Source organism: Mauremys reevesii, linkage group 11, assembly GCF_016161935.1.
Source record: "Mauremys reevesii isolate NIE-2019 linkage group 11, ASM1616193v1, whole genome shotgun sequence".
Classification (NCBI taxonomy): domain Eukaryota; kingdom Metazoa; phylum Chordata; order Testudines; family Geoemydidae; genus Mauremys; species Mauremys reevesii.
Window position 1 is genome coordinate 68588266 of NC_052633.1, and position 17960 is coordinate 68606225.

Sequence of the window (17960 nt, forward strand, 5' to 3'; positions counted from 1 at the left end):
TCTACTTTATATTGCAGTATCCTTCCCCACTAGTTTTACTAGCTGTACCCTCATTCTTACCCTTGAAAAATGCATTTAGGAAGTGGCAACTTCAAGGCAAAAAGTCTCCCCTAAATTCTCCACTATGTTTTATTTTCCCAACATGAAGCCTTGGACTTGGTGCATCCTTTACCCTGAACTTTATCTCGACAAATGTGTCAAACTAGCTGTTTAAAAAAAAACACTAAAATATTCTGCATGACCATGTACATAACTGATCGGTCATATATAGCCCCGGGACATCACTTATCGTGAACTCTTATTGTTTGCATGACACTGGGTGATAAACTGTACTCATAATAGTGAGTACTTTCCTACCTGATGCATCTGTTGTTGTTATTATTTATTGTTTGTATTACCATTGCACCTAAGAGCCCTAGTCAATTTCTCACTTGATCCTATTTCAACAAATTGGTGAGCTGGAGGATTTACTAAAAAAGATTATTTTTTTTAGAATTCCAAATGTGCAGCTATCTTCAGTAACAAAGGACTCTGAGGGAAAAAGAGAGGATGAGAAAGAGTCCTACTTGCCCAGTTGTTTATGCTCTATTTGGAAAATTTGCTGGATCAAAAGGATCAGGACTCAAAAAGCAGGACACTTGGGAGCTGAGTCTCCAGGATAGCAATATACAGTGATGAAAATCTTGAAAACTAAGTGAGAGGAAAAGCTCCTTCAGAATCCATAGGGGTCCATTCAGTCAATGGCTCTGTGTAAGTAAGTGAAATCCACCAGGAAGTAGTAGTTGTGAGATCCATCATATAATTTAACTAGGAGAAAATCCCAAACTCAAGCCCAGCACAGGTCATCATAGCATCCAAAACCACTGAGAAGAGGAGGTATATTTTAGTTCATTAAATTGTATATTGAAGGGAATAAAGCCCTGCAGGGAAACCATTACTCTTATATTGTTGCATTCTTGTAAAAATAATACCTAGACTCCCCGATGTGAAAGGAGAGGTCAAACAATTACAGTTTCCTTAATTTCATAACCAATTGGGAAATTAAATAATGTAATCATCAAAAATTTACACCTCATTTTCAGGAAAGTGGCAATTTAAATTAATTTTTTTAATGTTTAGGGTAGGAGGGAGATTTCACCCAGTGGGCTTTTTTCCTTCTTTTTAAACAATCTTGTTAATTCATTAAAAAAAGAGAGAGATTAAAATGAACTTTAGCAGATTTTGCTGTGCTACAATTTGACCCCCTTTGTGTGTCACAAAAAGCAAGTGCAAAACATTTTTTTATTTATAATTGGAGATATCCTATCTCCCAGAACTGGAAGGGACCTTGAAAGGTCATTGAGTCCAGCCCCCTGCCTTCACTAGCAGGACCAAGTACTGATTTTTGCCCCAGATCCCTAAGTGGCCCCCTCAAGGATTGAATTCACAACCCTGGGTTTAGCAGGCCAATGCTCAAACCACTGAGCTATCCCGCCCCCCTTCATGAGTTTGTATCTCATGAAGATTTTTTGTTCTGTTATTTGTCTTCTCTAAACAACCCCACTCAACAAACAACTCCTTAAGTTTGGGACTTTTATTCTCTGGAAAGAAATCTAGCCTCTTTTCAGTATGCATTACCATGATTAGCACTTGATATTGGAATTGCCAGGCTGGATCAGGACAACGGTTCACCTAGTCTAGTATCCAGTCACTTACAGGCCCCGATCCAGCTCCCATTAAAATCAAAGGGTAGGCTTCCTTTGACTTCAGTAGGGAGTTGGATCAGGCCCACAGACCTCTGTAGCTGATATTTCAGAGGAAGGTACAAGAAGTCTTGTAGTGGACAATTATGGAATAATCTATTCTTAGGGGAAATGTCTTCCTAACCTCCATCAGTTACTGGCTGACTTATGCCCTGAAACATAAGGGGGTCTCTCTGTCTTTAAAAAATAATATTATTAAACCTAGTATCACTGTGGATGTTCTAATGATCTAGATAAAGGTCTAATCCCTCTGCATCCCTTAATTTAAAAAAATAAATCACATCCAGTTTCAGGGGCACTTTGTGCCAGCAATGAGGCCACTTCCTCTCCGGATCTAGCTTTCAGTGCTGTCAGATTGCTTTTCCCATTGCCCCAATGCCACCAAAGTGGTTCCTTCTGATTGATGCTCTTCTTGTCCTCACTATATCTGGGTTACTCCTGGGAGCCTGTGGACTTAGTAACCTCTCTCTACTTTTTAAAGTAGAGCTATCAGTTGGAGCTTCCCCAGTCTTGGCCCCCAGGAGTTCACATTGCATCTCAGTATGGTGGATTAATGCATTTCAAGCTAATTTTTCCGCTCTCCTGAACCTCTGGGCCTACTGTTCCTGAAGAAGGGATGGGGGTGTCCATCAATGTTCTGGATCACTTGCCAGGAGCACCAGCTTAATGTGTCTTCTTAAATGGGCCCTTTAAAAGGCTGGAACCTGCTTTGGTGCTTTGCAATAGTTTCACAATAAGTCCTTTGGGGTTCGATCCTTCCCCAACTGAAGTCCAGGAGAGTTTTGCCATTGACTTCAAAGGTAGTAGAATCAAGCCCACAGGGAGGTAAGCATAAAACTCCTGTGCCTTCCACTGGTAAACCATCAGGAAATAGCTTGAGACAGACAGCAGGCAGCACAGAGATCAGGAGACAGGCAAAGCATTTGTCAAGAGAACAATCAGCTATAACCTCTCTATACCAGCTTTATTTTACCTATTTCTTCAACCTGTGAGTATCATTTTTAAGTTTAAGTGCAAGCCTTGTGGAGGGACTTTCATATAAAAAAGCATTTAAGGCATTCACTATGCCAATAATTCACCCCAATCCCTTTGTCATCATCTTAGGTACTTGTGTTTTAAAGGGTCCTCCCCCTCACAGCCCACTCAATCGATCTGCTTGAGTTTTAGGGAGGACACAACCCTCCATAGTAGGCCTAAAGCTCACACAAGCGTTTGCACAGCATTAACATGGTGCTTCACAAACATAGAAAGGCACATTTCTGAGCCCTGAAGAGTTTACAATCCAAAGGCCAGACTCTGCCACCTGTACACTGAGGAGTTCCTTACTCTGAATAGTCCCACTAATTTCTTATGGAATAGGGTGAGTAAGGGTGGTAGAATCTGACCCTTAATAAGAAAAGACTTGGGACAACAATTCAGGGAAGGGATGGTTTATGTGGAAAGGAGGAAATTTGGATAGTTTGAAGAACTGTGGTACATGTAGCAGTTTGCGGGGCATGGTGAAGAGAATTCCACATTTAAATGATCCCATTGATGAATTAAATGTTGGTGGAATCCATATACTTTCAGCAAAACCCTGAATTTTGCATGTATTTGCAGAAAACAACTACTGCTATGGTTTCCTTGAAACTCTGCATTGGATTCCACATGCATCAACAAACCCAGGCGGAGTTTCAGATTTGTACATGAATAGTATTTCCAACTCCAAGTCTTAAAAAACAGGAATGAGGCCCACCAAAATCATAAGATTGGCTTAAAATCATGAGATATTTTAAAATAATACATTTTGGGTATTTGCCTTCTGGTACTGGAGGCTTTAGGGTCACTTGGGCCACTTTTCAAGTTTTACTTTGCAACCACAAGGGCTAGCAACTTAATTTTTTTAAGTATCTGCTGAAGTTCACATAAAATAACATGACTCCAGGAGATAAAGTCTCAATATGAGACTCAGGATAAAATTGTGAGAACTGGCAATATTGCATGGATCTGAAACCAGGTGAGTGGCCACCAAAAAAAGTCACCAATCCCTTCTTGGAAGATATGGGTCCAAACCAAATCCTGGATCTGAACAACCCTGAACTTTGGAAAGATTCAAAATCTGAACATGAATCTGAATTTTGCAAATACAACAGGCCCAACCACTAACCATAATCCAGATACGAATTTTGTAGTTTTGGCTGATCTTTACTTCTGGGTTTTGCCTATCACTAAACTTAAGGCTGAAGAAGTTTCTTAATTTCACAGATTGCAATTTACTCTTCCCTCCAACCCACACACAGTACATTCCTGAATATATTTTCTCATGTGAACAGTTCATCTGATTACAAAATAAAATTGTTGATTGCTAAATTGCTTTCTATACACCAGGGGTCGGCAACCTCTGGCACGCGGCTTGCCAGGGTAAGCACCCTGGCAGGCCGGGCCAGTTTGTTTACCTGCTGTGTCGGCAGGTTCAGCTGATCACGGCTCCCACTGGCCACGGTTCACCACTCCAGGCCAATGGGGGAGGCGGGAAGCCGCGGCCAGCACATCCCTTGGCGCGTGTGCCAGAGGTTGCCAACCCCTGCTATACACTTTAAGCTAGTGTCCTGTCTCAAATTAATGGATATAGTCTCCATACAGAAGTGGTGTGGTCTAGTGGACTGAGCTGGAAGGCAGGTGTCCTTGGCCTACTACTGACTTGATATGTGGCCTTAAGTGAATCAGTTTCTTGATTTTTAGGTTTTAGTACTGTAAGCACTTCTCAAACTGGGGCCGTGGACCCCTGGGGATCTTCAAAGGTACTCCAGAGGGTCCGTGGGCCTCGCTGATCAACTCAACTCCTCCCGCTCCCTCCCAGCATCTCCCAGAATCAGGCTCTATCTCCCAAAGGCTACTGAAGCCAAACCGGGAGTTTTTAGGAACTAAAAGTCCAGCAGCGCAGCGGGGCTAAGGCAGGCTTCCTACCTGCCCTAGATCTGCACTGCTCCCAGAAGCAGCCGGCACATCCCTGTGGACCCTGGGGTGGGGCAGGGGGTCTCCACGCGCTGCTCCGGCCACGAGCGCCAACTCCACAGCTCCCATTGGCTCTGGCCCACGGAGACCCCCTGACCCGACCCTCCCCTCACCTAGGAGCCGCTGCCAGAGGGATGTGCCGATTGCTTTTGGGAGCCAACGGAGGTAAACGCTGTCCGGCCAGAGCCTGCATCCCTCATCCCCTCCCGTACCCCAGCTCTGAGCCTGAACCCCACACCCAAACTCCCTCCCAGAGCTCGCACCCTTCACCCTCTCCTGCATCCAAACTACCTCCCAGAGCCCGCAACCCGCACCCTTTCCCACACCCAAACTCCCTCCCAGAGCCTGCACCCACTCCTGCACCCCAACCCTCTGCCCCAGCCTGATGAAAGTAAGTGAGGGTGGGGGAGAGCGAGTGATGGAGGGAGGAGGAAATGGAGTGAGTGGGGGTGGGGCCTCCAAGAAGGAGCAGGACAGGGGCAGGGCCTCAGGGAAGGGGCGTAGAAGGGCAGGGAAAGGGCTGAGCAGGGGGGTCCTCAGGTTGCTAAAGTTTGAGAACTGCTGGTGTAGAATATTATTATAAATTCCTGAAAGGTATATTTGGCAAAAAGCATGAAACAGAGTTAATCCCATTTCTTTCTCTGCAAACTACTCCATCACCCATTTTAGCATGGTAAGGAAAAAGCCAGCAGTCTTTAAAGCAGACTAATCAACAAGGAGGAAATATACTAGTGGTGGTTCAGGTAAATGTCAATGTTTTCAAGTGAAATGTTATTGAAAAGTGATATTTCTTCCCTTTAACGTGTGTGCAATCATCATTTATGACTGTAAATACAGGCTTCAGGAAAATATACAGCAGGCCCTTTCAAGCACAGAAGTAGAGTAAGTATCAAAAGAATAAAAATTCCATATAGCTAAATTTGTAGAGAGTGTGGTTTCTAAAAGGCTATGTGTTGGAAAAACTTGATGGAGAGAGCAATTTACTCTGGATGGGAAAGGAATAGATGTATTTTTACACAGACACATACATATATCATTTTGTTTGCAGGTGAACTGCAAGGGTTTCAAGATATTCAAGGAGTCACATCCCCTCAGGACAGCAGAAAGGGTGTGAGTGTGGAGTCATTAACTCACCCACATGTCACTTCATTTCCTGGATTTAGTGACTGGTCTTTGTTGGAGTTGAAGAGCTGCAGCTGGGATGGAGGATACAAGTTCATGAGGGGTTATTCAGCTCCAGACAGTCTTAATAACAGCACAAATAAGTCAGTGCAACCCTTTTTTTTCCTTCCACCCGAGCAGTGAACTTCTGAACTCTTTCTATAGTGAGTGGAGATATGATAGTACAGTAGAACCTTGCTAATTTGCACTTAACTAATCCACACAGCCCATAATTCATTCTCTCTCTCTCTCTCTCTCTCTCTCTCTCTCACACACACACACACACACACACACACACAGAATAAAGTAGCTTCTTCCTATTTTTTAGCAAAGATTTAATAGCTTGCAGTGCTGATGTCTGCTATTACTAAGACAGTTCTGTTTTCCAAAGTACACAACAGAACATTTACTACTATATAAGGAAATAACTAATAATTACAGACTGCCTTACACTTGTCAAACACAGGAACAAAATACATTAGGTGATGCAGTAGTCTGACTTTTCCTTTCATTATGTATGTGTGCTGACTTGCTAATTGACAAAACTAAGTCATTTGTAACAGGTCTTCTAGATATTGGTGTGAATTAGTGAGGCACTATAGTATAGTGGGAAGAGATATCTAAAATTGACCGGAGGTGGGGGGAGGAGAAGACTAGCTCAAGCATCTCTGGTGCTTTGACTCTTTTCCCTGTTCCACTGAGGAATGGCCTATCACCTCAGCTTTCTTCTAAGCTCCAGTTAAGGGCAGAAGAATTGGATGATTTGCTCTCCTACTACTTTCTTGGATTACTCTGCTGGGACATTTACATCCATTCTGCATTTTAGGAAAAGTGCACACTGCTAATGATAAGCTGAAATCTGCCTCACTATGGCTCTAGGGAAAAGAAAAGAGCCTTCTACCCCATGTCTAGGTGCTGCCATATACGGTCTGGTATAATGTGGCTTCCAGTGTTGGAGGCTAGAAACACAGCAATATTGGTCCTAGAGGTGTGCTTTCTAGGCACTTGCTACCCACACACACCAGGACAGCTGCACTCAGGGGGATCACTAGACACATCTGTTGAAGCGTACCCCTTTTCATGCTCACCCAAAACATCTAAGGGTCTTGGCCTCTACAAATGCCAGGCACCTCCACTTGGACTGTGTGCTTCTTCCCCTCCCCAGCGTGACATGACAAATTCATAAGAGCCATAACTAAGCCCCATGTATGGCTTTAAATACATATCTATCTATATATATACACAACTAAATTTGAGATCGACATTATCCTTGAGAAGTCCCTTTAAAACCCTTCTCCTAGCCTTAGCCAAACACGAGAGCTTCCAGAGAGTGAAGAATACTGTATGCTAACTGGCCAGAGAGTAGGTGGTGATTCATAAAACAAGGGAAATGTGTGATAAAGCAGAGTAGCTTGTCCCAGCTGTTGAGGGGGGATGTGTAGAAAACCATGAACAGCTAAGATGCCAGGTTTCCATTTTCTTCAGATGTTCAAAGGGAGAAAAGAAATCCTTGGATCCTGCCAAATTGCAACTCCATTGGAATGTGCACTGTTGTTTTGGCAAACTGCAACTTCTGAGAGAAAACTTAATTTTTGCATCATGAAGTTTTCTTAAACTGGCTTCAGTCTTCATAACTGCAAAACCTCAGCTAGAAAAATTTTATTCAAAACAGGAAAGTTTGGGGACACAACACACTACGGTGTCTGAACTGCTTCTTTGGGGCCTGATTCCACAATGCTTACTCGTGCCAAGCAGCACTTACTCATGCGAGTAGTCCCAGTGAATAAACGCTACTCAACATGAATACGTTACAAAATTGACCCACAGTGAATAGACACTGGCTTAACACACACCAAATTTAAGATCTGTGCTCAGTTTCTCTAATATTTGTCCCCACCCCACCTCTCAACCTCATTAATTCCAGGATTTTAAAGGTAGAGGTCATAATGAAGGAGCAGGAATTGGCGAGAAAGCACAAGGAAAGACTAATCTGGGGAGGTTAGCTGGCTGTTAATTATTTCATTCCCCTTACATTTCTAAGGGAATTTTATGCTGGTGAAAGATACTGGATCCATAGCTCTGGAACTCTTCTGTGCGCCAAAAATCAAATCAGTCAGATTCAGTTCACATAGTGCCATAACAGTGGTCTGTTGGTTAGAACACAGGGCAGGGAGACAGGATATCCAGGCACTATATTCTCAGGTCTACCTTTGGACTGGCTCCATGAGCTTTTCCTTCCATTTCACTTTTCTGTGCCTCAGCTTCCCCATCTGCAAACTGGGGATAATAATGCCTAGCCACCTTTTTTAAAGAGTTTTGAGAGGTATGGGTGAAAAGTGCTGCAAAAGTATTACTAAGTCAGGCAAACAACCATCAAATAGTAGCAACCTTCAGCCATTACTGACTACTGGACCGGCTGTGAACTGAAAATGTGAAGGGGAAAATCTCCATAATCCATCATCAGTCCCTCACCCTGCTTTTACTAGGAGAAGTGCAAAGCAAATTCACAATGCATGAATTCTGTTTGAGGTCCAGTGAGTTCTATATTCTATGACTGTTCAGGACGACTTGAAAGAATCCACTAAACATTCACCAAGCACGAGGACCCATAAAAAACATAGCGTTTTATATTAATGGTTTTGTTTTTCCTGTGAAAACAGTACATGAAAGTGATTAGGAACCAAGATGTTATCATGTGGATAACAGCTTATCTCACCTGACTAAACTGACAATGGTAGGAATAAGCTGCAGCTAGCCAGAGCTGTTCCTAGTCTTACTATTAAATAAAAGGTGCTTTTGTTGACAGGATCCACCTTATGCAATAAGGGCTGCCAAAAACCTGCTCCTATAATTTTTTTTTTAAAGCCCAGGCTTGTCTCTTTCAGATCCTTTGGAGACATGCCTCAATGTATACGTATATTTAAAAAATGTATCATTACAATTAATAATAAAAGGCAGGCCCTAGCCAACACCAAGGAACGTCTGGGTGGTACACATGTCTAGATCCATTTCTAATCAGAAATTCTGTATAACAGAATTGTAAGTTCACTTGAATTTTCTGTCATATAACAAGATGGCACATGCAATATTAGGGTGTCATCATTTTTTCAAATGTATTTGACTCGAGAGACAATCTTTAGAATCCAGGGTATTCCTCCTCTGACAAGTTTGCAGACATGCAGAGAGAACCAAAGAACACCAACAGGAACTCACTTCATAAGTTTCAAGAGATTCCACAAAAAGCCAATGAACATCCTGTAATTGTTATAGACATTTATTCCCAATGTATTTGTTGGAAACAATCGTGCATCACAGGGCATAGGCCTGGTGACCTGATAGAATCCCAGGATGTAAAGATGGAGGATGCCTATGTGGGGAAAAGGGTTATATAGTTAACAGCATTAAAGAAGTCCTTGATGCAGAGCCAGTGGTGGGTTAAGACCAGGTAGGACTGTAGAACCTAATGCTGTTGAGTAGGATTGTTTTGGTCAACTAAGTTTGCCCTGCCACATTACAGTCTTTAAAGTCTGCTAAGGAAAATTAACAACAGAACAATGGCCAAAACCTGTACCCACAGCTCAGATTTTAAAAATCTTCATCACCAGCATCTGAAACCTACTAGACTTGGACATGGGGGCATTTAACCTGTTTTTTTCAAACTGGTTTACTTGTAGAGTGGCTTATTGGAACTGCAGGAAAGACCATCTCAAAAGGAGAGTGCAGGATCTAAACTCCTATCCTGACTGGAAGAAGAGACTAGCAGCAAGCGGTATGGTGGAGCAACTAATCCCTTGACTCGAGACAACACAAGCACTAATGCATAATCACTAGCTTAAATCACACACACAGAGATGGGACTAGAACCTTAGTCTTTCAGCTCCAAAAGCACAGATCTCTGCCACTTGAACTAATAATGAGCTTCCATTAGATATTAGCAGCAGTAGGGCTTTTATCCCCTTTGGACCAGCCATTAGAGGAAATCATCATCACACACAAAGCCATTACATTATGGCCAAGAAGGGTAGCACAGGATGGCAGAAGGGTGTATTCAAATATGTCAGAAGGGTGGTATTTTTCCCCACATAGTGTAAAAGACAGAAGTTGGGGAGAGGTGTCTTTTTCACACATATTCTCATGCCTCTGGCTTTGAGTGCTTATTCATTTACTATCAGAATGTGTTTTTATTGGTCAGGGCACATCTTTGAGCATGGACCATGAAGATTTACATTTAGGGCAGGAGGAGAGCAGCAAAGGCTGAGGATGTCTGCAGTCCTTTTCCTTCTGAGCTCCCTTTTTAATTGCTACAGGGAAAATGGCACAAAGAATGTAACTACTAATTTATTAAATCAGCAGCCAAACAGGACTAATCGATAGGACATGTTTTAGATCAGTGCACAATGCATTATTGCAGAGCCATTGGCCATTATCTCTGAAAACTCATGGCAAACGGGGGAGGTCCTGGATGACTGGAAAAAGGCTACTGTAGTGCCCATCTTAAAAAAGGGAAGAAGGAGGATCCAGGGAACTACAGGCCAGTCAGCCTCACCTCAGTCCCTGGAAAAATCATGGAGCAGGTCCTCAAGGAATCAATTCTGAAGCACTTAGAGAAGAGGAAAGTGATCAGGAACAGTCAGCATGGATTCACCAAGGACAAGTCATGCCTGACTAACCTAATTGCCTTCTAGGAGGAGATAACTGGGTCTGTGGATGAGGGGAAAGCAGTGGATGTGTTATTCCTTGACTTTAGCAAAGCTTTTGATACGGTCTCCCACAGTATTCTTGCCAGCAAGTTAAAGAAGTATGGGCTGGATGATTGGACTATAAGGTGAATAGAAAGCTGGCTAGATCGTTAGGTTCAACGGGTCGTGATCAATGGCTCCATGTCTAGTTGGCAGCCGGTTTCAAGTGGAGTGCCCCAAGGGATGGTCCTGGGGCCGGTTTTGTTCAATATCTTCATTAATGATCTGGAGGATGGCATGGACTGCACTCTCAGCAAGTTTGCAGATGACACTAAACTGGGAGGAGTGGTAGATACGCTGGAGGGTAGGGATAGGATACAGAGGGACCTAGACAAATTAGAGGACTGGGCCAAAAGAAACCTGATGAGGTTCAACAAGGACAAGTGCAGAGTCCTGCACGTAGGACGGAAGAATCCCATTCACTGTTACAGACTAGGGACCGAATGGCTAGGAAGCAGTTCTGCAGAAAAGGACCTAGGGGTTACAGTGGACGAGAAGCTGGATATGAGTCAACAGTGTGCCCTTGTTGCCAAGAAGGCTAATGGCATTTTGGGCTGTATAAGTAGGGGCATTGCCAGCAGATTGAGGGATGTGATCATTCCCCTCTATTCGACATTGGTAAGGCCTCATCTGGAGTACTGTATCCAGTTTTGGGCCCCACACTACAAGAAGGATGTGGAAAAATTGGAAAGAGTCCAGCAGAGGGCAACAAAAATGATTAGGGGCTGGAGCACATGACTTATGAGGAGAGGTTGAGGGAACTGGGATTGTTTAGTCTGCAGAAGAGAAGAATGAGGGGGGATTTGATAGCTGCTTTCAACTACCTGAAAGGGGGTTCCAAAAAGGATGGATCTAGACTGTTCTCAGTGGTACCTGATGACAGAACAATGAGTAATGGTCTCAAGTTGCAGTGGGGGAGGTTTAGGTTGGATATTAGGAAAAACTTTTCCACTCAGAGAGTGGTGAAGTACTGGAAAGGGTTACCTAGGGAGGTGGTGGAATCTCCTTCCTTAGAGGTTTTTAAGGTCAGGCTTGACAAAGCCCTGGCTGGGATGATTTAGTTGTGAATTGGTCCTGCTTTGAGCAGGGGGTTGGACTAGATGACCTCCTGAGGTCCCTTCCAACCCTGATATTCTATGAATCTATGATTCACCCTGAGGAAGATCTGAGGGAAGTCCCTTCTACACAGACACATATCCATGCATGTGCACACTTACATCAGCATGTTCCTTACCATTAGGCTTTATCAAAGACCTATTTGACACAATTTGCACGTACTTCCAGTAATGGCTGATAGCAACTTGACCACCAGATGCAGCAGTTTGACCACATAAGCCTCATCTTAATTAGCCTCATCTTCTTTGTCAGCCATGTATGATTAGAATGTGTCTTGTTACTCATTAGAGTTATAATAATAATATATGGAGATATACCTATCTCATAGAACTGGAAGGGACCTTGAAAGGTTATTGAGTCCAGTCCCCTGCCTTCACTAGCAGAACCAAGTTAAATTCTTTCAAGAGCGTTATATATATTAGCGAATCAGCTGCATGGTTCTTTATTATGAGCAAAGCTCCATAGCTCTGATTCCATTCAGACTCCATCATTTCCATCAGTGACACACAGTTGCGACTTTCAACAATGGCCTCAGAAGCTAGAAAAGATTATACTCGTTGTCAGTTCATCCCTTAAACTCAAAAGGCATATAATTCACAACTTTGGCTGAGATGTATTAACACAGTATATCACACTGATGTACACAACATATTTTAAAACAATTATTCAACAGTTTTAGTTCTGGTCTAATTTGTGCTCTGAGCAAGCCAATGCTTTAAAGTTTGCTGTCCTCCCTCTCTTCAATGAAACAGCTGAATTACCAGTATATGTTAAATGCTACAACTGCATTCATTTCTCTAATTACATGAATCTCGGCCATCCGCCCCGCACTGAAGATAAACTACCATTTTAGTCAAGATGCTATAACTTGATTTACATGGCTATTTTGCCTAATTTTCTAATTTAGACCTTCAAGATAAGGAAAAGCTGAGGACATTCTAGGAGAGTCATTCTTAGGTTTAAAGAGTGAAGAAATCAACCCTTCTGGAGACAGTATAAAGAATATTTTTAAATGACAGACAATGCAGTATGTTTCACCAGTAGGAAAGTGATCCTTTGACCTTGGTTTGCATTTCAAGTGAAGTGAAAAGCAGAAGAAGAAATGAGAGTTTCAAAAGAAAAAGTTAAGGTACAGTATTGTAGATGTAAAAAAGACTACAGACCATATGCATCAATGAGGGCTTGTTTGTCCTGAGTTCTTTGAAGCAAAGTGGAAGATTTCTTGGTTTGAACACAGAGCTGAAGCAGAACTTTGATGTCTCTTTGTTGCAAAGACCACAACTGAACTAAACCCAAAATGGTAACAGTAGAATGCCCCAATGGGCAGAAGTATGAGTTGTATAAAGAGAGGTCCAGATCACCGTGGTTAGTACAGATCCAATGTAACTTTTTGTAAGAGCAGGGGTGTCTTGGCTAAATTCCAACTCAGTTGGGCATGGTATATTCACATCCTCTCCTCAAGTGCTGTATTGCTAGTAGTTGCTGCTTTTCACCCCAGAGATAGATGCATTCAATGATGGATAAAGTGATTTCCGTATATAGTTTGTATATCAGTGTGTTACACTTATAAAAGGTGAAATGAATGTTTCACTGAAAGGTTGTGAAAAACACTAGCTTCACAGCAAACAGGATCTGGCCCCAAGTTAAAAAGACCAAGCAATGGAGCTTTCATCACTCCCAGTCAGAGATCATTCCATGGCCTCATAAATCATGCTGTCACGAAGATTCTCCCATTATTCAGCTGAAATTTGCCCTCTCTTAAATTTCATCCCATTACTTCTATTTACACACCATTGTATCACTCTAAATAATTCTTCCCAGCCTTGGTGTTTACTACCTTCAGATATTTTTAGATTTATATTCCAACCACTCCATTTGTCATCTTTTAGCTAAGCTGTCCATATTCAGCTCTTTCAATCTTCCCTCATAAGTCAATCCCTCAGCCCCTTGTTACTTTTTTTTCTGATCTCTTCCCCATTTGTCAATCTCTTTCTTGTAATGAGGTGAGGCAGAACTGAATGCAATATTCCTGCTGCGATAACAAATGCTGTGTAGAGAGGATCTCTTACCTCATCGATATACAAGGTGATGCTTCGGGACATGCAATCCAAGAATTTATTGGTCATAGAGCACTGAACTTGTGTTCTCACCATTCTCAGCCATGGAGCCCTTCCAGAGTAAGTTTCCCTGATTTCTCCTCATTATTTCCAATTGTTTTTCCCTAAATGTCCAAGTGTGGATTTTTTTCCAATTTAAATCCCATTTCGAAATTTTTGGCCCATGCTCATAATCTCTGTAGATCCCCTTGTGTTAGGAAAACCATGTCTTAATAAAGGATCTATTTTGTCCCATTATACTGCTCCCAGGTCTCAGGCCACTCTGTCTCTATCCCTCTGTCCTGGAAAACTAAAGCAAGCTCACCTCAGAATTCCTTTACCAGGCCTTCCAATTGTCTAGCAGATGCCATTGCTGAGAATTTTTAAACTCTGCCTCTCTCACCTAAGAATTCCACTGACTTATTGTGTTACTACTGTATATTAAGCCAACTACTTCACCTTTAAAAGTACCCTTGATAGTCACAGAAAGCACAGCACCCAATGTAAACAGATGTCATTTCTCCAACACATAGTTCTTTATAAAGCCATTGCTGTCCTTTCCACGCATATAAAAAGTCCTATTGTACATTTCCTCTAATACAGTGATCTGAACAAATCAGAACAGAGCAGCCCTAAAATAGTTGGTATTATGTAAAACCACAATTTAAACAATTATTTGCTGTGTGCATGCAGTACTTGTGGAATATTATTGCTCAGGGATTTCAAAGTCCTCTGTCTTGCCACAGAAGAGAGGCAGGTGCATGGGAGGCAGCCATGAAAGCTTGCCCAATTCAGCTCCCCAGACACGGCTGAGAGGTGGTTCAGTCTCCATTCCCTTTCAGTTATCTTTATTGAGATTCACTGCCAATAATAGAGTTCATGATTAGTGTTAGTTGTGATGGTCTCTGAACACAACACTCTACTGGAGACTACACTGAAGCCACTAATCAGCCATCAAATGACAACAGTTTTCGAACTCTGAGATTGGTCTCAAACCAGTGACATACAGATGAAGAGTGTATTATCTCATTACTCTCATCAAGTCATCTAGTCTCTCAGTACATCTTCAGATACTACATACTGCACATCATCACCACCTCCTCAACAGTATGTGAACTTTTTACACTTTCCCACCCACAGGATTTCCAAAGAGAACAGCTGGTTTCCCCAATACCCATTTAAAAAAAAGTGAAAAACATTATTTATTTCTAACATTAACTTCCATTATGCATTCTCCATCTAAAACCATTTACAACAGCAGGTTACAGTGATGTAGACACCAGTCCAGTAGGAACCAGCTAGATAAACTTATTTCTGATTGGCCATTGAAGGTTTAGTCTTGTATTAAGGAGAAGATTAAATGGATGTTAAGGTTATTAATTATACAGCGTCCAATGTTTGAATGGAAGACAACAAAGTAGAGGTCTTTGAAAATTATGGTAAACACATGGTTACCAAACCCAGTCAAGTTCTAGGCTATTGCACAGAGATGTTCTGCAGGCTCATGCTGGTGATCAAACCAAATGGATCCCATTAGCTCCAGCTTGTGTCTCTGAAGCAAAATGAAGTAGGCAGAGGAACAGAATGGGACCCACAGGGAGCAACTCAAGAAACAGCCAAGAAAGGAGCAAGCTCTGGCAGATAGTTTGTGTTCTCTGTCATTTAAATTTACAGCAAGACAATCCCCAGGAGGAAAGTAAGTTTGGATCCTTGCCAGCATCCATGCGTGCTGTGCTAGGAGCAGGATAGGAATGCCAGCTGCATACAGTCATTGCATATTTTGAATGTAAATTCACAGAAGCTGAGGTTTACATAGGTAGCTTCAAATTTATGAATTCTTAAAGTATAGTGAGTGAAGGAATACGACAGTAATTTACTGGGCTTGATCATGATGATGACATCAGAATATGAGTTATTATCGTTGACTTCCAATAGGAGCACAAACACTATTTTCCAGTTAGCCATGAAACAACTTCAGAACTTGAATAGTTTCCTTTTTTTTGTTAAAAGTATTTTTAAAAAGCGTTCCAAATTTTTAAGTAAAAGAGAAAAATGAAACAATCTAAGCATTTATATAATTTCAGTTGTATCTATAAAATGACATATCACAAATCTTGGTCTTTGCCCTGCTGTATCAATGCTGATTCACTCATGGATCTATAAAATTAACAGAAAAAATCCAAATGCTAATTCAGTACTTGTTTGGCCTATGGCAGAAGGGAGGTCTGGAATACTCATGTGATATAAATGATTACAGTATCCTGTATGAAATCCTGTAACATATTGTTTCCACAGAACACATTCTGAAGTTGAAAGGTAACCCTGGGTATGTAAATTTAATCTAGGTAGGTGACTTAAATCTCAAATCAACCAAATATTCACATCCTTTACCCTTCCGTTTATTTTCTTTTTAGTACCTGACAGGAAAAAACACACCAAAGAATAAAAACACCTATTGAACTTCCCATACAATACCACAGTAATACTTGTCAGCATAATGATCACCATTCACCACCATCAACAACCAGAGCCATCACAAATCTATGTCCCTCAAGACACCCAAAAGAAAATATGAGCTTCATAGAGGACCCAGCTGAACAAACCTTGGCTCTGTCAGATCAAGGGAGGGCAGGGGAAAGTGAATTCAAAGAACCTTCATGGCAAATAAGCTATCAAAGGCACACTCATTTATAAACCAGGGATATCCAGCTCAGCCATCTCCACTGAGCACAAAGGTGGTGGGATCATACAGGAAGGGGGATACATCTTCGGTACTTAATTTCCAAATCATTTAGAGACTTCTGGATTAAAAAGCAATACCTTAAACTACACCCAGCAGTTTGTAGGCAGCCAGTGCAGACCGAAGAGCACTAGTCTATGTCTCTGTATGACACAGTGCTGGTAAGTGGTCACCAACATTCTGCACTAGAATCAGCTCCTGGAAGTTCCATGTAGAACATAGAAGTGCAGCCTAGTCAAAAGGTGATGAAAGGCATGAATAAATAATTGTAGCAACGTGCACATTAGAAAGAAACAGTCATACAGACAATGACAGAAAAAAGAGTTCTTGGCCACAACTCCTGCTTGAATAGCCAAGTATCTAAGAAGACCCCTAAATTATGAACCTGTGTTACAAACAGCAGCCGTGCTCCCTTGACTGGGCAAACAGATATAATATGAGATGTTTCCAGTTGAGTCTAGGCTAGCTTGCCATCCTGCAAGCCCCAACCATGTGCAGCTCTTGGGTCATCCATTCCAGTGAAACATGCAAGTTAGCGATTCAGATCTAGGTACCATTACTATACTGAACCCATGTTGTTATAACCCTTCTAGGGCCTGATCCATACATTGTAAAGCAGTGGTGAGAAAACAGTAGTATCCTGTGGCATTTCACCATAAAAGAGTTTTTGGGATAGACGGCAGTTTAGGGAAGTCCTCTGGGACTTCTCAAAGAAAGAGGCAGAGCCACTCCTGCTAGGGACAGCAGATATCTCACAATACACCATGATCTAGGATATCAAAGGCAGACGACAGCATTAAAAGAATCATCATTCTCATTCATTGCACAAACTGATACTCAACCAACACTGAGAGCACATTTTCTGGGGACACACCTGAGCCTAAAACCTCACTGACTAAAATCAAGGAAGTCTGAGAAGTCCATATTCCCTCACAGTTGTCTGCCACAATTTTCTCATCAAGCTTTTCTGAAAAGGGAAGACTGGGTACATATATCAATTACAAGCACTCTTTTCTTGAGAGACATCTACTGTAATTTCCATTAAGAATAGCTGGTACCCTGCCCACTGATGGGACATGAAAACAATCTTGACCAACAAAGATGAAGTACTTCCCTTGTGGCCCTCACAAGCCTAACGGCACTTTAAGCCACCTTTACACCACCTGGATTCTGTCTGTGCCAGGGACTGGAACAGCCCTCTAGCATAAGTTAGTCTATGAAGGCTGCTCTAACTTATGGTAGCCTTCCCAAGGCTACCAATGGCTTCCTCGGCAGTCCAGAACATTCACAGTGCTAGGTCACTATGACCACCTTGTGATGGGGAGTTCATCCCACACTGTAAAGGAAGGAGTTAAAAACAGCCTAGGGAGGC

The 17960-nt window shown here is 42.1% G+C and overlaps 1 protein-coding gene across 22 annotated transcripts in view; it reads right to left on the bottom strand.

Annotated features, from left to right (window-relative positions):
- Positions 1-17960, bottom strand: part of GLI2 (GLI family zinc finger 2) — a 396028-nt gene that overhangs the window by 221444 nt on the left and 156624 nt on the right. The window contains exons 1-2 of one of the 22 annotated variants that reach the window (XM_039494658.1): positions 16669-16690; positions 5871-5932 (exon numbers count right to left, since the gene is read on the bottom strand). The exons of 20 other annotated variants lie outside the window; for them this stretch is intronic. The gene's annotated coding sequence lies outside the window, so the exon portion shown is untranslated. Of the gene's footprint in view, positions 1-5870; positions 5933-16668; positions 16697-17960 lie in introns of those variants that run through there. One more of the 22 variants, XM_039494659.1, reaches the window with a different exon arrangement.